The sequence below is a fragment of the Canis lupus genome, chromosome 14 (genome assembly GCF_003254725.2).
Source record: "Canis lupus dingo isolate Sandy chromosome 14, ASM325472v2, whole genome shotgun sequence".
Lineage (NCBI taxonomy): Eukaryota > Metazoa > Chordata > Mammalia > Carnivora > Canidae > Canis > Canis lupus.
Window position 1 is genome coordinate 31,918,914 of NC_064256.1, and position 23,012 is coordinate 31,941,925.

The following is a 23,012-nucleotide window of genomic DNA, read 5'->3' on the forward strand; positions in this document are numbered from 1 at the left end:
CCATGCTCTAGGACTTAGAACGTTGGTTCTCCTCTAGGAATTCATGCTACTGACCTCACAGCCTCACCTTGATGTTATCTCCTGGACCTTAGAGAAACTTGACCCTCGCTCGGATGACACTTGCACCCTCTCCATATCCCACTCCTGCCAAATCTTGCCTCACCTTATAACTGCAGACAAGATGTTCAGAGCAAAGAATCATTAAATGTTGGAGCTGGAAGTAATTTAGAGGTGTCATTACATCAATCTTTTTTTATTTTTCAAGAGAAAGTAAGAGGAGAAGGATAGCAATAATCTTAATATTTCATAAATTTCAGGCAGAGGTGGCTTTATCTTTTCATAACAAAAGTTCTGATGTGGGCAGCTCTATGCGTAGTTGATTTCATGACTCAGCAACACTACCAGAGGGGGAGTTGCCTTCACTTTCTCTATTCTATGCCCCCCCTGTGTTAGTTAATATATCTTTGTGGTACCTAGAAAGCTGCTTTGACCCAAACACTGCATCATCACGCACCGAAGCCCAAAAGCATAGGTTTTCCCTGAGCATCTCCTACTAAAGATGAAGACAACCTTCACAGAAACCCACCAGCAGATCTGCATTCACAATCTATTAGCCAGAATCGAGTCACCTGCCCAATCCTCTGAGTCACTGTTGAGGAAATACAACCACCACAGTTGGCTTTGACAAAAACGGCTCTGACTCACATGGAGGGGCCACGGGCACTGGAGGAAAAAATGGCTGGAAAAAAAATGCCAGCATATAAGAAATGGAAAATGTATCTTGGGCAAGGCAACCAGCATTGATTCCCGTATCAGAGGAGTGTAACCAGGCACTAGAATATTCGTGTGTTTGAGAAACAGGAGAGATCAAGAAACAAGGACATCCAGGCAACACAGAGTCAAAGAATACTCCTTTAACATAGGGCCTAAAGCCCTACCATGATTTTCACCTGTCAGCTAATAGGAAGCTAATAGCCTCTGCTACTTTTTAAATCATCTTAGCATCAGCATACTTTGCTCAGGTATATGTATCACTGTTCCCTTGTCAAGCTACTATAAGCAGTAGTTCCTCACGATGAACCAAATAAGGGTGGGAGGTCAAAGGTAGGCTCTGAACTTATCATCTGTTGATTCATGCACAAAAATTGAGTAAGAATATTGCATGATCACTTATAAATTTACACTCTATCATTCTGTGACTATAAAAGCTCCCTTTTTTTCCCAGCTGAGCTGAGAAGTGTCAAGACTGAATAGAAGCCCTGTGAGAACTTTCTCTAAGCCAGTGGTTCTCACACTTGGATGTGTATCAAAGTATATGAAGGGCTGGCTGAAACACAGATTGCTGAGCTTCAACTCCTAGAGTCTCTGATGTAGTAGGATGGGGATAGGGCCCAAGAACTGGCGCTAGTAACAAGCTCCAAGAGATGCTGATGCTGCTGATCCAGGGACCACAGGTCTAGGCAAGTCTGAGAGACTCAGAATATTCATGGACCCTAGAATTGCTACAGTCTTTGCTGTAACTATTTTTGCAGTAGAAACTTTCTAAGTCCCAAAGACTGCCATAAGAACTAGCTTGCTCACACAAAGTTGATTTAATGTCAATGTATGTCAAAGATACTCCATCTATATCTGGTGGATCCTAAACCTTAGGTACTCTTCTAACTCTCTCTCTATATTCTCTCTCTCTCTCTCTCTCTCTCACACACACACACACACACACACACTCAGGTATTCACTTGTTAATTACAGAAAATATTTACTGAATGTTACTACATACCATACACTGTGCTAGGCTTTTCTAGAGGAAATTAACATACATATAGGCCCTTCCCAAAAGGCTTTTTATGACATCAGAGAAGACAACCATGTTCACACTTGTAGTTACACAGGTAGCCGCAGGGCAAGCTTGCAATGAAAGCCATAAAAGGGGTACAAAGTGAGGTGGAATTTGGATGATGAAACAATGTTTTTAGTTCAGGGGGATAAGAAAAGATTTCAAGAAAATGTAATAGTCAGGCTGGACCTTTAAAGGATGGGTTGAATTGGGACCCAGGGGAAGAGAAAAAGGCCATTGCGAAGTGTAAACATGAGTCAGAGAACAACAACAACAACAACAACAACAACAAATCATCAAGTGTGTAAAGAAAATAAGTAGCTCATTATTACGGAAGATTCCTGCAGATAAATTAGGTAGGAGTGTTAGAAAGACTTCCAATACCAGGATAAGGTAGTGACTGAAAGTTTTAAAGCAGGGAATTGAGAAACTAAGGAATACTACCTGAGTAGTGGTACCAGAAGGACCCATTGAGTGGAGGGAAGGACCTGGAGCCAGCTGGGAGCTAGCTACTTTTAATAAGTAATCCAGAGGGGCGCCTGGGTGGCTCAGGCAGGCGCTTAAGCATCTGCCTTCCCCTCAGGTCATGATTCTGAAGTCCTGAGATCCAGTTCCACATTGGGCTCTCTGCTCAGAGGGAAGCCTATTTCTCCCTCTCCGTTGGCTTCTCCATCCCACTTGTGCTCTCTCACTCACATGTGTGCTCTCTCTTCCTCAAATAAATAAAATCTCTAGAAAGAAACAAAGAAAAAGAAAGAAAGGATCTAGATATAAGATTAAATCAAAAGTTCAACTGAGGGGCCACCTGGGCAGTGCGGAGGGTTAAGCCTCTGACTCTTGGTTTCAGCTCAGGTCATGATCTCAGGGTCATGAGATCAAGCCAGATGTTGGGTTCCTCAGTCAGTGCAGAGTTGGCTTAAGTTTCTCTCTCCCTTTGCCCCTCCCCACCATGCTCTTTTTCTCTAATATAACTAAATAAATTTTTTTAAAAATAAAAAGTTCAACTCAGAATTTTCCTTGAGATAGGTAAAAAAATCATTCAATGCACCATATCTATTTTGGATGAAAAATTTAATGTGAAAAATCTACAAGTGATTTATACAAGCAAACAAAACCCAGACTGCAATATCTCTCACCAAAAAAAGTCAGGGCCATGATAACATTAAAAAAAACACCGTATCAGTAGTTAAAACCTACTTACATTTTGAAGGAAATTACATATTTAATGCATTTTTTTAAGCATCAAGTCAAATGAACTAGTTGTGACTTTCTTATGGTGACATCACCATCAACCAGAAATTTCATTCTGCAAATAGCAGCTATATATGTGTTTCCAATTACAATGCCCCAGAATTTTTATAGTATTTCCCAAGGTATCTCTGATAGAACGTAAAATAAGTTTAGGTGACAACGATTAAGTAAATTTTTGTTTCAGTAGCTAAATATTCATTTTAACATATAATGAAAAAATATAACTAGCCCACCAGGCCCATTAATTCACAGATTTTTAAATATATGTATAATTTCAAAAGATGAGTCAACCTAAAGAAAATACTAAGTATATATTAATGTGATAATCCTATCAGATGCCAGCTGTTCAAGACTTCTGTTCATCAGCTCTTTGACACCTCTGTGAATATCAGATGTGCCCTAAAGTAAGAGTTGGAAGTGGTCATTTCATCTCATGCTGAAACACAGACTACTGAAAACAGGGATTCCAATTAAGGACTGCTGAGGGGAAATGGCCTTAAGGTTCTTTTAGAATATTCTTTTTGAGCTTGATTTGATGGAGAGAGGGAAGAAAAAAAAAAAAAAAAAAAAAACCTGCAGAGACACACAGGCCTGCAAACATGTCCTGAGTCCCTTGAGGTTGCTTTTATTTCTGGCAACTTCCCTAACCAGGTTACTTTCAGGGTAGCAAACTGACCAATCAATATAAAAAATAATGAAAATTGTCATTTTTTGTTAGAAACAAATGCTGTTGCATAACACCAAGAATCCGTGGTGCCACCCCAAAATTCCTTCAAATGGAAACCCTTCATTTGTCTTCTTATGATAACACTCTATGTATTAGTCAGCTAATAAAATCCTGTAGACTGGGTGGCTTATACAACAGAATTTTTTTTCTCACAGTTCTGGAGGCTAGAAGTCTGAGATCAGGATGCCTGCACTGTGGGTTCTAGAGAGAGCTGTCTTCCTATCTTGCAGATAACCACCTTCTCATGGTATCTTCAAATGACCTTTCCTTGGTAAGTGCATATTGAGCAAGAGATCACTCTCATAAGGTCTCATAAGGTCACCAATCCTACTAGATTAGGATCAACCTTTATGACCTCATTGACCTCAGTTTTCTCTTTAAAGGCTGTATCTCCAATATAATCACATGGAAGGGGTGGGTAGGGCTTCAATGTATCAATTCCCAGGGGGGCCACATTCAGTCCATAGCACCTGACATTATAGCCTTGCTTTACTTTCTCAAGGACTCTGCCTGCCTTTCAATACACATATGATTATTCACCACCTACTCAAATGAATCTGAGTACATTTTCCAGCTTACTTTTTATCCACTTGGATAAAGCAAATTTAGGTGGGAGAACTACTGTGCTTGGAGACACGGGTCTCTAAATGCTCTCCAAAGAGCTGTAAATTAGCAGGAATTCTATGTGCCTTGCAGGTGTGAACTAACTGGCAGTGTTCCCCAATCCTTCTGTGTCAGGGGCGGCCACTGTATTCATAGAACACATTGAGATTTTCCATTTCTATCTTGGTTACAAAGAAATCATTCAAACTCAGTGAAATTTGGTTGAAAATGGCAGTCACTGCAGCCAATTCTCAGATGTCCTCACTATCCTGCCCCCATAAATTTAATAAATTGAAATTATTTTCCTGTTGAAGCAAAAAAAAAAAAAAGCCACATCTTCCAACCTTCCTATTGCATTCATACTGTGCTCAGGTTTGGTTCTGTCCTGTGGACTTCACCTCTCTTTAATAATACCTCAATACCTACTTAATTTATTCTCCAGCCTTTTTGAAAATAGGCATATTCTCTGCCTACTTATAGTTAGTTCAGCACTGGCTAAAGATTTAGATGCTACCTTGGGCTGTTTGTGTGGTTTGCTGGATTTTAAAGTCAGCTAGCTCTGCCCTATGACCTCAGGAAGAATATTAGAAAAATAGTGGACTGCTTTTAGCTCTAAGTCACACAATACCCAACAAACAAGGGCATAAGCAAAAGATAATAAATTATCTCATATACCTAAGATTCTTTTGCCTCTTCCTTGAGGTACCCAAAATCAAATCTGCCCTTAGATTCTTTTTTAATCACTCAAAAAAATATTGCTTAAAGGCTACTATATTCCAGGCACTATGCTAGTACTTTCTGGAACAAAGATACACATAGGCCCTGCCTAGAAGGCCTTAGATGACAGGGAAGAGCAAACTGAGAGATGTAGAACTTTGGAGAATGATTGTAACAAGAACCATAAAGGAGGTACAGATAACATATTGGGGAAATATAGGAGACGGAATCATCACTCTATTCAGGAGGACCAGAAAAGGATTCAAGGAAAGAAGTAATAGTTGAGTTGATCCCAGAGATCTGAAGAGGATTTGGACATGGTGGCAGGCAGGAGTGGGAGGGATAAAGGCCACTCCAGACAGAATAAGTGACATGAGCCAATGAACACCACTAGATGTTGGTTGGGACTTTGGGAGAAAAATCTCTTCAGCATCTCTTCAGATGTTGGTTGGGACTTTGGAGAAAAATCTCTTCAGCGAGTTGCCTGAAGACAAGCAGGCATCTTAAAACAGGAAGAAAAAAGAAAAAGGTGACAAAAATCTCCCTCAGGAGTTTCCATCACTCTCCTTGTCTCATAGCCAAATACTGTCTCCCCGGGGACACCCCTGCCATAAGGGAGGCTGAGAAAGTGACTAAAGCTCTTCCAGTCTCTTCCATGGAGACAGAGCAGAGAAAGCTGTGGTGTGTGAGGGATTAGCAACCACACCTGTCACAGTAAATTACCTAATCTTTCTGGGCCTCTGCTTCCTTCTCTGACAATGGGAATAATGGCACCTTCATGGGCCTATTAGGTTGGTTCAGTGAAACACCAAGCACCTGGATGGGCCACCATCTGATGTATATCTGGGAACTCGGTATGTTCCTCCTCCCTCCTAGTTTCTGCTCCTCAGATGCCTCTAGTTTCTGGGTTCTGTAAGTATGTAGCAAACGTGACATGTACAATTATGACAGGTTAACTGACAGGAAAATCATTTTGTTCTCATTACATAGGAAGTCTTTTTCTTATTTTAAGAGGATGTTCAAGGCTTTCCATTCCTTTCCTTCCCTCAGAGATTTCGTGCTACAGGGTTCAGTGCAGCATTGCCTGGTATGCCCAAACCAATATCCCACCCACCACCCTACCTCACCCCTACTAGTCTTGGATATTTATTTATGGAAAACCCAACTTATTTAGGAGAATTATGCCAGATAGTCTAGGAAGTAGAGGGGATAGAAGGGTGGGCTTGGAGTTGAAGATGGAGGCATTTCAGGACAAAGCTAAAGATTTTGATGGTTTCATCTCAAGATTAGGAAAAGGGTAGGCTTTCCTGATTTCTGCAGTATAGCCTAGTAAGGCTCCTTGTCCTGCCAAAGCCCATGCCCAGGTTTGGCCAAAAGGCAGCCGAGTTACTTGCCATCAATGAACCAAATGGGACAAGATAATTAAAATATCACTAGTGAGTATTTTAAACTCAAGAAACCATAGGGCCTTCTTTAAATGCTCTAGACAATGAAGTTAATTAGAATCTTCATTGGACTCTGGGGTAAAGTGATTCCAAATGACAGGGATTGAAGTCCCCATCTACTTTACAGGATAGGCACATAGATTAAATTTGATTTAAACAAATAAAAGAAGCATGACATTTCTTACACCTTGTATTATGGAGCGAAATTAATACCTTCCATCTTATCCATAAGAGAATGGTACAAATGATCCTTCAGGCCCTAATAAATACATAAAGGTGAACTAATACTTGGGTCAGCCAAATACTGTCATCCATCCTTAAAAAGGGAAACTTCCACAAAACTGAGTCTGGACAGAAAAGAGTTATTGTTGACATTGGTTCATTCAAGGCGTGGTCAAGGGCATTGACACTTAAGCTATAATACAGTTAGCCCACATTCCTTACTCATTGTATAGTAGCATTTACATGAATTATGAAGCTCCTGTCCATCATCAAAATTCAAGAAGATAAGTCTTTTTTTAAAACTAAAGTATAACTGACATACATTATATTAATTTCAGGTGTATAACATTCCCCTTTTATATTTGTAAATTTTGAAAAATGATCACTACAATTAGTCTAATTAACATCTGTCCTTATAGGTAGCAACAGAATTATTATTTCCTGTCATAAGCACTTTTAAAATCTATTCTCCTAGTAAGTTTCAAATATGCAGTACAGTATTACTAACTATGGTCACCATGCTCTACATTACATCCCCATGACTTATTCATTTTATAACTGGAAGTTAGTATCTTTTGACTTCCTTTACTCATTTCTCACCTCCCTTCCACCTCTGGCAACCATTAGTCTGTTCTCAGTATCTGTGAGCCTGTAATTTTGTTTTTGTTTTTATCTTATTATATTTTATATATAAGTAAGATCATATGGCATTTGTCTTTCTCTGATTTATTTCACTTAGCAAAATGACCTCAAGTTCCATTCATCTTGTTGCAATTCGCAAGATTATATTATTTTTCATGGCTGTGTAACATCCCATTATATATAAACATATAGGTAGATATAAATGTAGATATTTAGGTATCACATCTTTTTTATCCGTTCCTCTTTTGTTGGACACTTAGGTTGTTTCCATATCATCGTGGCTATTGTAAATAATGCTGAATAAACATAAGGGTGTGTATATCTTATTGAATCACTGTTCTCATTTTCTTTGGATTAACACACAAAGGCAGAATTGTTAAGTCATACAATAGTTGTATTTTTATCTTTTTTAGAAATCTCCATACTGTTTTCCACAGTGGCTCTACCAATTTACATTCCCAGGAAGAATGCACAAAGTTTCTTTTTTTTCCCCACATCCTTGACAACACTTGCTATGTCTTGTCTTTTTGATAATAGCCATTCTGACTGGTATGAGGTGATATCTTGTGCTTTTTATCTGTATTGCTCTGATGATTTAGTGATGTTGAACATCTTTTAATGTACCTGTTGGCCATGTGTATGTCTTTCTTGAAAGATGTCTATTTAGATCCTCTACCCTTTTTTTTTCAATCTTTCTGGAATTCATCTCTGCAGTGTCCCTTCTTTCTTTCTTTTTTTTTTTTACATTTTTTAAATTTAAATTCAATTTGCCAACATATGTATAGCACCCAGTGCTCATCCCATTAGCGCCCTCCTCACTGCCCATCTCCCAATTACCCCATCCCCCTGCCCACCTCCCCTTCTGCAACCCTTTGTTTGTTTCCCTGAGTTAGGAGTCTCTCATGGTTTGTCTCCCTGTCTATTTTTTCCCATTCAGTTCCCCTCCTTTCCCTTATAATCCCCTTCACTATTACTTATACTCCATGTGTGAGTGAAACCATATGATGATTTTCCTTCTCCGATTGACTTATTTCACTCAGCATAATATCCTCCCGCTCTATCCACATTGGAACAAATGATGGGTATTCATCTCTTCTGATAGCTGAATAATATTCCAATATATATATATGCCACATCTTCTTTATCCATTCATCTGTCGAAGGACATCTTGGCTCCTTCCACAGTTTGGCTATTGTGGACATTGCTGCTATAAACATTGGGGTGCAGGTGTGTCGGGTGCAGATGTTTACTCCAAAGATACATTTGTATGTTTGAGGTAAACCCCCAGCAGTGCAATTGCCAGGTCTTAGTTCTATTTTTAACTCTTTGAGGAACCTCCACACAGTTTTCCAGAGTGGCTGTACCAGTTTGCATTCCCACCAACAGTGCAAGAGGGTTCCCCCTTCTCCACATCCTCTCCAACATTTGTTGTTTCCTGTCCTGTTAATTTTCCCCATTCTCACTGGTGTGAGGTGGTATCTCATTGTGGTTTTGATTTGTATTTCCCTGAAGGCAAGTGATGCGGAGCATTTTCTCATGTGCTTGTTCGCCATGTCTATGTCTTCTTTGGTAAAATTTCTGTTCATGTCTTCTACCCATTTCATGATTGGATTTTTTGTTTCTTGGATGTTGAGTTTGGTAAGTTCTTTATAGTCTTGGATACTAGCCTTTTATCTGATATGTCATTTGCAAATATCTTCTCCCATTCTGCAGGTTGTCTTTTAGCTTCGTTGACTTTCTTTTGCTGTGCAGAAGTTTTTTATCTTAAGTCCCAATAGTTCAGTTTTGCTTGTTTCCCTTGCCTTCATAGATGGATCTTGCAAGAAGTTACTGTGGTCAAGTTCAAAAAAGTTGTTGCCTGTGTTCTCCTCTAGGATTTTGATGGATTCTTGTCTCACATTTAGACCTTTCAACCATTTTGAGTTTATCTTTGTGTATGGTGTAAGAGAATGGTCGACTTTCATTTGTCTGCACGTGGCTGTCCAACTTTCCTAACACCATTTATTGAAGAGACTGTCCTTTTTCCAGTGGATATTCTCTTCTGCTTTGTCAAGTACTAGTTGGCCATAGAGTTGATGGCCCATTTCTGGGTTCTCTATTCTGTTCCATTGATCTATATGTCCAATACCGTTTTGATGATCACAGCTTTGTAATACAGCCTAAAAACCAGCATTGTGATGCCCCTGGCATTGGTTTTTTTTTTTTTTCCTCAATATTCCTCTGGCTCTTAGGGGACATTTCTGATTCCATACAAATCTTAAGATTGTTTGTTCCAACTCTGTGAGGAAAGCCCATGGTATTTTGATAGGGATTGTATTGAATGTGTAAATCGCCCTGGGTAACATAGACATTTTCACAATAGATATTCTTCCAATCCATGAGTGTGGAATGTTTTTCCATCTCTTTTCATCTTCCTCAATTTATTTCAGAAGTGTTCTGCAGTTTTTAGGTTATAAATACTTTACCTGTTTGGTTAGGCTTATTCCTAGGTAACTTATGGGTTTGGGTGCAATTGTAAATGGGATTGACTCCTTAATTTCTCTTTCTTCAGTCTCATTGTTAGTGTATAGAAATTCCACTGATTTCTATGTATTGATTTTGCATCCTGGCACATTGCTGAATTGCTGTATGAGTTCTAGCAATCTTGGGGTGGAATCTTTTGGGTTTTCTATAGACAGCATCATATTATCTGTGAAGAAGGAGAATTTGACTTCTTTGCCCATTTGAATGCCTTTTATTTCTTTTTGTTGTCTGATTGCTGAGGCTAGGACTTCTAGTACTATGTTGAATAACAGTGGTGAGAGAGGACATCCCTGTTGTGTTCCTGATCTTAGGGGAAAGGATCTCAGTTTTTCCCCATTGAGAATGATATTTTCTATGGGCTTTTCATAAATGGCTTTTAAGATATTGAGGAACGTTCCCTCTATCCCTACACTTTGATGACTTTTAATCAGGAATGGATGCTGTATTTCATCAAATGCTTTCTCTGCATCTATTGAGAGGATCATATGGTTCTTGTTTTTTCTCTTACTGATGTGATCTATCACATTGATTGTTTTATGAGTGTTGAACCACTCTTGCATCCCAGAGATAAATCCCACTTGGTTATGGTGAATAGTCTTCTTAATGTACTGTTGGATCTTATTGGCTAGTATCTTGGTAAGCATTTTTGCATCCATGTTCATCAGGGATAGTGATCTATAATTCTCCTTTTGGGTGGGGTCTTTGGTTTTGGAATCAAGGTGATACTGGCCTCATCAAATGTATTTGGAAGTATTCCCTCCCTTTCTATCCTTTGAAACAGCTTTAGTAGAATAGGTATTATTCCTTCTTTAAATGTTTGGTAGAATTCCCCTGGGAAGCCATCTGGCTCTGGACTTTTGTGTCTTAGGAGGTTTTTGATAACTGCTTCAATTTCCTCACTGGTTATTGGCCTGTTCAGGTTTTCTGTTTCTTCCTGTTCCAGTTTTGGCAGTTTGTGGTTTTCCAGAAATGTGTCCATTTCTTCTAGATTGCCTAATTTATTGGCATATAGCTGCTTATAATACATTTTAAAAATTGTTTGCATTTCCGTGATATTGGTTGTGATCTCTCCTCTTTCATGTGTAATTTTATTAAATTGAGTCTTTTTTCTTTTTAACAAGGCTGGCTAATAGTTTATATATCTTATTAATTCTTTCAAAGAACGAACTCCTGGTTTTGTTGATCTGTTCTACAGTTCTTCTGGTCCCCATTTCATTGAGTTCTGCTCTAATCTTTATTATCTCTCTTCTGCTGCTTGGTTTAGGCTTCTTTGCTGTTCTTTCTCCAGTTCTTTTAGGTGCAAGTTTAGCTTGTGTATTTGAGTTTTTTCCAATTTTTTGAGGGAGGCTTGTATTGTGATGTATTTCCCTCTTAGGACTGCTTTTGTTGTATCCCAAAGATTTTGAATGGTTGTATTTTCATTTTCATTAGTTTCCATGAATCTTTTTTAATTCTTCTCTAATTTCCTGGTTGACCCTTTCATCTTTTAGTGGGATGCTCTTTAACCTCCATGTGTTTGAGTTTCTTCCAAATTTCTTCTTGTGATTGAGTTCCAGTTTCAAAGCATTGTGGTCTGAAAATATGCAGGAAACAATCCCAATCTTTTGGTATCACTTAAGACCTGATTTGTGACCCAGTATGTGGCCTATTCTGGAGAAAGTTCCATGTGCACTTGAGAAGAATGTGTATTGTTGCATTCGGATGGAATGTTCTGTATATATCTGTGAAATCTAACTTGGTCCAGTGTATCATTCAAGGCCCTTGCTTCTTTGGTGATTTTCTGCTTAGAATATCTGTCATTTGCTGAGTGCCGTGTTGAAATCTCCTACTAATGGTGCATTATTATCTAAGTATCTCTTTACTTTGGTTATTGACTGATATACTTGGCAGCTCCCACATTAGGGGCATAAATATACATGATTGTTAGGTCTTCTTGTTGGATAGACTCTTTAAGTATGATATAGTGTCCCTCTTCATCTCTTACTACAATCTTTGGGATAAACTTTAATTGATCTGATATGAGGATTGCTACCCCAGCTTTCTCTTGAGGACCATTTGAATGTTAAATGGTTCTCCATCCCTTCATTTTCAGGCTGGATATGTCTTTAGGTCTAAAATGATTCTGTTGTAGACAGCATATAGATGGGTCTTGCTTTTTTATCCAGTCTAATACCCTGTGTCTTTTAATGGGATCATTTAGCCCATTCACACTTAGAGTAACTATTAAAAGATATGAATTTAGTGTCATTGTATTACCTCTACAGTCCATTTTTGTGGATTGTTTCTTCAGGCTCCTGCTTTCTTTTACAGGGCCCCCCTTAATATTTCTTGCAGAGTCAGTTTGGTGGTCACATATTTTTTCAGTTTCTGCCTATCCCGGAAGCTCTTTATCTCTCCTATTCTGAATAACAGCCTTGCTGGATAAAGTATTCTTGGCTGCATGTTTTTCTCATTTAATACCCTATATATATCCTGCCAGCCTTTTCTGGCCTGCCAGGTCTCTGTGGAGAGGTCTGCTGTTAATCTGATATTTCTCTCCATATAAATTAAGAATCTCTTGTCTCGAGCTGCTTTAAGACTTTTCCCTTTATCTTTGAAATGTGCAAGTTTCACTATTAAATATCAAGGGTTGAATGGCTTTTATTGATTTGGGGGTGTCCTCTCTATCTCTTGGATCTTAATGCCTCTTTCCTTCTCCAGGTTAAGGAAGTTTTCAGCTATGATTCATCCAAATATACTTTGTGATCCTCTCTCTCTCAGCCCCTTCTGGATTCCCAGTTAGATGTATATTCTTCCTTCTCAAACAATTTATTACCCTAAGCCTTTCCTCTTGGGCTCTTGTTTTTCTCTTTTATCCTCAGCTTCCTTCCTTTCCATCAACTTGCCTTCTATGTCATTCACTCTCTCTTCCACCTCATTAACCTTAGCAGTTAGAGCATCCAGTTTGAATTGCATCTCAGTTAAACTATTTTTAATTTCAGCCTGATTAGATCTCAATTCTGCAGTAAGGAAGTCTCTAGAGTTCTTTACACTTTTTTCCCAGAGCCACCAGGAACTTTATAATTTTACCTCTGAATTGAATTTCTGACATTGTATTTAAATCCATATTCTGTAACTCTGGCAGAGAGCATTGCTTCTCGTTCTTTCTTTTCTGGTGAATTCTTCCTTCTAGTCATTTGCCTAGTGCAGAGTGGCTGCATGAGTGAGCTGAGTCAAAAATATCAACCACGGCCTAAGTATACGCTAGATGATTCTGAAGAGGTCAGAGACCATAATTTAAAAGAAGAAGAACAGAATAAAATAAAAGGACCACTAAAGTGAAAAATAAATTTTAAAACAAAGTAGTGAAAATTAAAAAAAAAAATAAGAAAAAAGTGGGGGGAGTATGGTGGTGGTGAAGAAGTGGTAGTGGAGAGAGAATGTAGTCTCCCTGAGGGGACCTAGAGGGTGATCCTCTTGGGTCTGATTGTATTGTGTTCTGTATGTTAGAAGATGCTCAGTCCCAAATTTATATAAACCTGCAATACTTATATAAAGACCCAACAATGACCACAAAAACATGAACAAGATAAAAGAAGGGGGCATAATGGGAAGGAAGAGAGAATACAATCTCACAGAAAGAACCAACACAGTGTGCCACTTGGTTCTGGGTGTATTTTGGTTGTGTGTTAGAAGGTCTAACTGACTTCCACCATTGTAAAACAAAATGAGACAGAAAAAAACAAAAAACAAAAGCCCATATCATGTATATCTACTAAATTAAATTGAATACATTGAAGGGAATCCAGAAGTGAAAATATATCTAAGACATGTAATTGTAGAAATACGAAAACCAAAAGGGAAAAAACATGTAATTGTAGAAATATGAAAGCCAAAAGGGAAAAAACTTAAAAATGAAGAGTTGGTAAAATATTGTAGTTAAGGTGGGGAAAAAAGAAAAAAATATTTGAAACTTTTTAGGCTGATATAAAAGCGAGTCCTGATGAAAAATTAAAAAAAAAAAAAAAAGGACTCTCTAAGTCTATATACTATTCTCCCTCAGTCCTAGGGCTTTCCAGTGCTGCTTATTCAGTAAACTTACTTTTCCCTTGTTCTTCCAGCAGTTCTTCCAGGCGAGGGGTCTGCTGTGCTGATTCTCAGGAGTCTCTGTGCCTTGGTGGAGGTGCTCCACCCCTTGCCGGGTGCCAGGCTCAGTGTGAGCTGTTTATCCTTCGAGGCTTTGTTCCCTAGAGGCCCTGCCTGGTGAAACAAAGAGGAAAAAAAAAAGGCAGCAGCCAGATTTCCCACTCCACAGTGGCCTAGATGCTCCTGGGGGCAGGCACAGATGCACTGATCTGCACGGCTTACTGGGCGCCCGGCGGCAGGAGAGTTCTTGTTGTCCTGCGCCCTCCTTGCCTCCGCCTGTCCCGGGGGAACGCAAGCTCGCTGGTTTTGTGCGCTCGGATCCGGGGCCCTGCACCACTGGACCCGCGCTCCCAGGTACCACCGCTGCCAAAGGGAACGGAGGACAGCTGCCTCCAGCCCTTCTGGGCTCTAGGGCGAGGGAGCTCCGGAGCCGGCCGCGATGCCCCGAGGGCTCGGCGCTCCAGCCCTTTACCGAGATTGGACCTTGGTTTGCGGTGAGCTTTGCGGTGAGCTTTGCAGGTGAGCTTCCCCCGGGGGTGTCCCTCCTCTTTCAGTGGCTCCGGGAATCTGGAATCTTCACTGCCCTTCCTGCAATTCTGCCCCAGTTCCCTGCTAAGCACTTTTCCATCAGGGAAAACTCCAGGGCGGATTTTAAAGTTCTCGCTTCTCCAGGGCTTGGCTTTCCTGGCCGGAGGCTTTTGCTGTTCTGCTTTAGCAGGGCTCCTCGAGTGCCCCTCCCCCGCTTACTTTTTTTTTTTTTTTTTTTTTTTTTTTTTTTTGCCTTTCTACCTTGTTAGAAGTGAAAACTTTTCTCTCTGTATGGCTCCGGCTGTTCCCTCTTTACATGTCAGGTCGAATCTGTAGGTGTTCAGGATGTCTTGAAAGTTATCTAGGTCAGTTTGTGGGACCAGGTGAGTTGAGGACCCCTACTCTTCCACTGTCTTGCCAATCTCTCCCTCTACCCATTTTTTATTTGGATTATTTGGGGGATGTTTTGCTATTGAGTTATATGAATTCCATATAAATTTTGGATATTAGCCCTGTATCAGATAAGATTTCCAAATATTTTCTCCCGTTCAGTAGGTTGCCTTTTCATTTTGTGAGTGGTTTCCTTTGCTTGTGCAGGAGCTTCTTCGTTTCATATAGTCCCACTTGCATATTTTTTGTTCTATTTGCCTTTGGTATCAAATTTTAAAAATTATTGCCAAGGTAGATGTCAAGGAGCTTACTGCCTATGCTTTCTTCTAGGAGTTTTGTGATTTCAGGCCTCACATTTAAGCCTTTAATCCATTTCAAATTTATTTTTGTATATAGTGTGAGATAGTGGTCCAGTTTCATTCTTTTGCATATGGCTGTCCAGTTTTCCGACCATTTACTGAAGAGACTGTTCTTAACTCCTTTGTCAAAGATTAATTGACCATATATGTGGGTTAATTTCTGGTCTCTCTATTCTGTCGATTGATCTATGCGTCTGTTTTTATGCTAACACATATTATTTGGGTTAGTGTAGTTTTGTAATGTAGCTAAAAATCAGGGAACAAGATACCTCCAGTTTTATTCTTCTTTCTCAAGAGCACTCTGGCTATTCAGGTCTTCGGTGATTTTATACGAATTTTAGGATCATTTGTCATATTTCTGTGACACACACCATTGGAATTTTGATAGAGATTGTAATCTATAGATTGCTTTGGATGATACAGACATTTTAATAATATTACTTCTTTCAATCCATGAGTACAGAATATCTTTCCATTTGTGTCTTCTTCAGTTTCTTTTATCTGTCTTACAATTTTCAGCATACATATTTTTAACCTCCTTTATTCAATTTATTCCTAGGTATTTTATTATTTTCTATGCAATTGTACATAGGACTGTTTTCTTAATTTCTGATAGTTTGTTATAAGTATATAGAAATGCAACAAATCTATGTATATTGATTTTGTATTCTGCAACTTTACTGAATTTTTTGGTTCTAAAAGTTTTTTGGTGGAGTCTTTATGGTTTTCTATATGTAATGGAAATATTGTGTCATCTGCCTGCAAATAAGAACAATTTTACTTCTTTCCTGGTTGGGATGGGTTTTATTTCTTTTTCTTACCTAATTAGCCTGTCTAGCACTTCCAATATATGTTGAATAAAAATAGTGAGTGGACATCTTTATCTTGCTCCTGATTTTAGAGAAAAAGCTTTCAGTTGTTCATTATTGTGTATGATGTTAGCTTTGGGTTCATCATAAATGACCATTATTATGTTGAAGTGTGCTCTTTCTACACCTTCTTTGTTAAGAGTTTTTATCGTAAAAGAATATTGAATTTTGTCAAATGCATGTTCTGCATCTATTGAAATGATTAACATTTTTATTCTTCATTTTATTAATGTGGTGTATCATGTTGATTCGTTTGCAGATGTTAAGCCATCCTTGCATCCCTGGAAGAAATCCCACTTGATCATGTGTGGTCCTTTTATTGCATTGCTGAATTTGGTTTGCTAATATTTTATTGAAGATTTTTTGCATCTGTGTCTATCAAGGTTCTTGGCCTGTAACTTTTCTTTTGATGTCTTCTTCTGGTTGTCACATCAGGGTAATGCTCGTAGAAGGACTGCTCTTTATTCTTGAGTGTTTGGTGGAATTCATCAGTGAAGCCATCTGGTCCTGGACTTTTTGATTTTTGATTACTGATTCAATCCCCTTACTAGTAACTGGTCTGTTTAGATGATCTATTTCCTCACGACTCAGTCTTGGAAGGGTGTGTGTTTCTAGGAATTTATTCATTTCTTCTAAGTTGTCCAATTTGTTGGATTATAATTGTTCTTCTTTCATTTCTGATTTTATTTATATGAATTCTCCCCCTTTTTTTTCTTGGTAAGTCTAGCTAAAGGCTTGTCAATTTCATTTATCTGTTCAAGAACCAGTTCTTAGCTTTACTGATCTTTTCTATTGCTTCTGTAGTCTCTATTTTGTTTAATTCTTCTCTGATCTTTGTTATTTCTTTCCTCCTATTAAACTCAAGATTTGCCTCTTCTTTTTTTCTGTTCTCTGAGATGTAAAATTGGGTTATTTATATGAGATTTTTCTTGTTTCTTGGGATAAGCACTTATTGTTATGAACTTCTCTCTTAGAACTGCTTTTACTGTATCCGATATGTTTTGGTATATTGCATTTTCATTTTTATTTGTCTCAAGATATTATTTTATTTCTCTTTTGATTTCTTCATTGACCCATCAGTTGTTCAATAACATGTTATTTAATCTCTTATATTTGTGAATTTTCCAGTTTTTTTCTTTTAATTGATTTCTAGTTTCAAACCATTGCGGTCAGAAAAGATACTTGATATGATTTCAATCTTTAAGAAGATAAGTGTTGATTCAGTTGCTTGCTAGGACTATCATTATCTGTTTTTTTCATAGAGAAATGCTGATTACAGATTCAACTTCTGGCTAATTTGGAACAATGGCTACACCTAAAAAGAATTCCTTCCTTTGGAGAAATAAGTGTAAATAATAGAATAAATCCTATTTGTTTATGATGTATAGGTATGTTTTAAGGTAATCTCTGTTGGTATATAACTCCAAGACCTCAACCTGGAATGCTTATATTTTGGAAAGCTCTCATTTAGCTCCATTAAAAGACATTCCCCCCTCAGGCTTTCACTCCGGGTCCCCTGAGACTACTTTAACTTTCTAGAGTTGCTGAAAGCATTTGTAGAGTAGAAAAATAACATAGAGAATATGGTTTAGAAAGTCATTTCAGGCAGCCCAGGTGGCTCAGTGGTTTAGCGCCGCCTTTGTCCCAGGGCGTGATCCTAGAGACCCGGCATGGAGTCCCACATCGGGCTCCCTGCATGGAGCCTGCTTCTCCCTCTGCCTCTGCCTCTGCCTCTGCGTGTGCGTGTGTGTGTGTGTGTGTGTGTGTGTGTGTCTCAGGAATAAATAAATAAAATCTTTAAAAAAAAAGTTATTTCTAGAATTACTTTTGGCTCTAAGCACCATGGGTATCATGGATGTTCATGGTAGACTCTATCTGGTTTTTCTCATCCTATGCACTCAGACAAGTGTGGAATGGGTGACCTAACATGTCAGACATTACACTGTGATGATATTACTTCTCATTAAAGAAGCTATCCTTTCTGAGTAGTCCTCAAAAAAGGGAAGTATTTTTAGGTAGAAAAACAAAATCTTTCTTGTGATCTAAAAGCATCTCTCTCCTCTGGATTGATGAGGAAAGGTTATGATGCTGCCTCCCCCACAAATTCTAGCCCATTACATTTTCATTCCAAACTTCTAGTCACATGTCTAAATATTCTCATTCCATACCAGTCCAGTATCTTAAGAGAAGAAAGATTGGCAGTTATCTTCCATCCAAAACAACAACAAGAAAACATATATACATAGGGCTTGATTATACAAACTGCTCCCACACATATAACCACATTGATCTTCATAATAACCCTATAATTGTTTGCTGTGATAGGTCGGCCACAAAATTTGTATATGTCTATGTTCTTGTACACCAAGGCTCCCTAGCTATTTGGCATGTGACAATCCTCCCTTTGTGAGAAAAAAGCACCCACTTGATGTCATCAGGATGTCTAATAACCAAAGGTGTGGGACATTCCATTCACAAGTAGTAATTTATATAAAATAAAAGAAGGGAGGGGTGGAAAGTATGCAATTTGTGCAGTCTTTGTTTTGCCATGTGTCATGAGAGTGTTCCCAAACCCACATCTCAGAGACTCGAATGAAAAGGGAAAGAATTTATAACAGGATACCATCACTGTAGTTGACTTGAGTACAAAGGAAGGAGGCAGTCACCTTGCCCTGGGAAGAAGCAGCAAATAGACCGTGTTCCTGGAACTGCACCGTGGATGACTCTCTCCATGCCTACCTCCCAAGATTAGAGGGTGGAGGGAAGATTTTCATTCTTCCATATGTGACAGCTAGGACTTCCCTTCCACATACTTCAATCTTTTCTGGGTTTCTACAGTCCCACACACTTTGGTTAATTTCATTTGTTTGTGTTCAAAGGGAGACAACTTCAAGTATTCCAATCTTTGAAAGGCAGTGAAGTGTTGTTGGATGGACTGAGCAAAGTCTTGAAGCATAAACAGAAACTTTCCTGTTGGAAGATACAAGTGAGATTTGCAAGTAGATGTCATTGAGGGGCCTCATGTACTCCCTCACAAGGACAAACCCTTCACTGGAGACAGTCTGCATTCCACCATGCTCCTTCGTGCACAGCTAAGCAATCTCTCAAAGCTGGTCCCTTTCTCTAAGGTGGAACCCGAGGCTCCTGCCATGGCCAGGAGGCCATCAAGGCCCCTCACTTAACTATTTTCAAGTTTATTGTGGTGGTTTATGCTGTTTGATGTTGTTATTGCTGTTGTCATTGTTATTATTCAAATATAATTCATATGTCATTAAAGTTCACCATTTTAAAGTATACAATTTAGTTGGGATTTTTGGTATATTCACAAGGTTGTGCAACCATCTTCACTGTCCAGGCCTAGGATTTTTCATTACCCTGAAAGAAATATCTACTCCCATTAGCAGTTACTTCCCCTGCAGCCTGGCCAAAAATAAAAAATAAATAAAAATAAAAATAAAAATTTACTTCCTAACTTTATGGATTTACCAATTCTGAACATTTCATATAAATAAAATCATGCAGTATGTGGCCTTTTATGTCCGACTTCTTTCATTTATGAGCATAGTGTTTCCAAGTTTATCCATATTGTAATATCAGTATCAGTACTTTCTTTATTCCCTTTTATGGTTACGTAACATTCCACTGTATGGATATACCACATTTTGTTTATCCATTCAACTATTGTTGAACATTTAGGTTGGTTCTACATTTTGGCTAAGATAAATAAAGCTGCTATGAATACTCACATGTAAGTTTTTATGTAAAGAAATATTTTCTGATTTGGCTTTTATTTGTCTAGAAAATCTCTTTTAAATACCCTCAAAAAGTTATTTCAGATAGAAAGCTTTATTTTCTTTTTAAGATTTCATTTATTTTAGAGAGAGACTGTGCAAGTGGGGAGAGGAACAGAGGGAGAGGGAGAGAATCTCAAGCAGACTTCATGCAGAGCCCCATGCTGGGCTCCATCTCACAGGCTCATGACCCTGAGATCATGACCTGAGCCAAAACCAAGAGTCAGAGGGCTGCTTAATTCACTGAACTGCTTTGGTGCCCCTTAAAGTAGAAGGCTTTAGCTTTTACCTTACATTGTCTCTAGGATTATTTTGGTTCTACTACCTGTCAAGGCTAGGTATTGATTTTTTTTTTTTCTTATTCTTAAACATCTTGGGAACTAACCTTCCCAAGGCCATGAGGTACTTGGTACCATGTAGGCATGACAAGAGAAGTGTATTGATGTATTTTGAAAGAGTGTTAGACGGTACTTAATAATGGTTACTCAAAGTGACACTTATTTCCATTAAGTTAACTTTCAATTCTCTTTTTGGAGGAAATTAACTAACCAGAAACCAACTCCTAAGCTTTAAATACACTTCTTAAGGAAAAGTCAAAGGAAAATTATTTTTGATCTGCTCTACAATAGTCATTACACAGCCCAGTACTGAGCCAAAAGTAAGTTCAAAATAAATAATTGTAAAATAAAAACACTAATGAATAAGTGAATAAATGTACACTTGATAGCTAGGACACAAATCATAGGGGGAAATTAAAAACTATTTAGGCAACATTTCTTTAGAAAAATGCCAATCAGGGATGCCTGGGTGGCTCATTGGTTGAGTGTCTGCCTTTGGCTCACGGCATGATCCCGAGGTCCTGGGATCGAGTTCCACATTGGGCTCCATGCATGGAGCCTGCTTCTCCCTCTGCCTATGTCTCTTCTATGCCTCTCTCTCTGTGTCTCTCATGAATAAATAAATAAAATCTTTTTTTCAAAAATGCCAAGGACTGGAGATTTAAAAATTGTAAAATTTTATACCCTAGAGTAGTATTTCTTGAGAGACAAAGTACTTAAGATGAAAGAATGTTCTTGTTTTCCAGATCAGTTTTGCAAGTTATATTTAATTGTTCATAGGAATAATAACAAGCTAGACAAATTTGTTAATACAACCCATAGGTCCTTTGCCTCCTGGACCAACCCCGGCTTTCTGATGAAAGTGCCAGCACTCATACTGGGCCCAATTCATTGTCAATGAAACATAAAGTGGAAGACAAAGAAGAAAGAGAAAAGGAAAAGACAAGGGAGAAGGCAGCTAGTTCTGATGTTAGGAAATGTTCAAGTGTCACATAAGCATTCAGTCTCCACTTGTTCTATTCTTGACTTCACCTCTAAGTTATTTGGTGGCATCAGACAAATCACTTCGATTTCTATTGCCTCAGTTTCTCTCATATATAAATTTGGGCTAACATTGCTTGCCCTTAACAAGTTCAAATAGCATTTGAGGTAGAAAGTTGGAAAGGCTCAACCTGTGCCTGTAAAGTGTATTTACAGCCCCCTGGAGCAAAGCAGGTTGGAGCTAAAAGTATCATTATTTTTGTAGTTAGAAAGTCAGAATCTATCCTCCATCATGTTTTAAGCCTTTGAAAGAGCTCTTTGTTTTTCTGCCTAAGCTTTGGCCCACAGGGGAAAATATTCTGTCTTTCAAAAGGTTTCTTTCATAAACAGGTCATTCTTTTTAAGTGGGTTTCACTGACTATGTTTATTAACATGTAGTAACACTTAAGGGAGGTTTCATTCGGTACTGAGAATAAAGCAGTGTGGGCAGCCGGCCACCCCTTAGCCTAAAAAGAAATATTGTCTAGAACAAGGCCCGAGGCACTGAGAGAGGCCAACGCCACTGCAGGTTGCTGCTTGAGTCTTGCGTCACTCAAACCAAGTAGTGCAAACAATGATGATGGTGTCCCAGAGAGCCCTCATCCCAGACAAGGCCAGTGGGTGAAGCCTTTCTTACTCACTGAAATGATTTCACCAGAGAGAAATCTGTGTCAATAAAGGGGAAGATGAAGATATTCAAGTTGATAAACAGCACAAAATTTAATTTTATAAGCTGTCTTTCCATGTTTTCTTTCTATCCATGTGGTTGAATTTTCCCTGTTATGTAAGCTAAACATTTTCATTTTTGATGTATGTCATGACTGAGTCTGTTAACTCTTCCTGTGATTTTCCTCCCATCTCACATCCCACTACTTGTCCTAATTTGGTCTTTTTTCCCCCTTGCAAGGAACAGAAATCCTTTTGATGAAGGCCATCTTTAGAGACTTCTGGACCTTAGTAAATCTTACTGTAGGATCATCCATTACATTCCTTACAAAGGTAAAATCGGGTTAGAATATTCCTCCAGAGGGGCACCCGGGAGGCTTAGTGGTTGAGCATCTCCCTTCGGCTGTGGTGATCCCGGGGTCCTGCTTCTCCCTCTGCCTGTGTCTCTGCCTCTCTCTCTGTACCTTTCATGACTAAATAAAGTCTTTAAAAAAAGATGCCTCCAGAGCAATCTTGAATGAACACAGTAAGTCAGGAAGGGCAACCTGCTGCACAAGGGGTGTATGGGAAAAGGAAAGCCAATCACATCAGCCTCCAGAGTGGCCAAATGAACTGAGTGAAGGTCACCAGCTGGGAGACCTTTCTCCTCCTCTCCACCGGGACTTTGTCCCTGAATGCTCACCAGTGATCAGCAAAGCCTAGTACTTGAAGCAAATGTTCTGCTTTAATGGTAAGATACGTACTGCCTGTCCTCTAAAGCTCCAACCCCTTCAGGTTTCATTCCAGAAAAATGAAATTTTGCCCTGTCATATGCACTCAGAAACTAACAGAAGATTTGTTATAAATCCAGGAAATTAAACTCTGACCAACAGTCGGTGCATCAAGGCCTGTCAGGGCTTGATGAAGATCTTCAGAAGTCCTGAGCATTAGAGATAATGCTTCCCATGCCACCACCACCTACC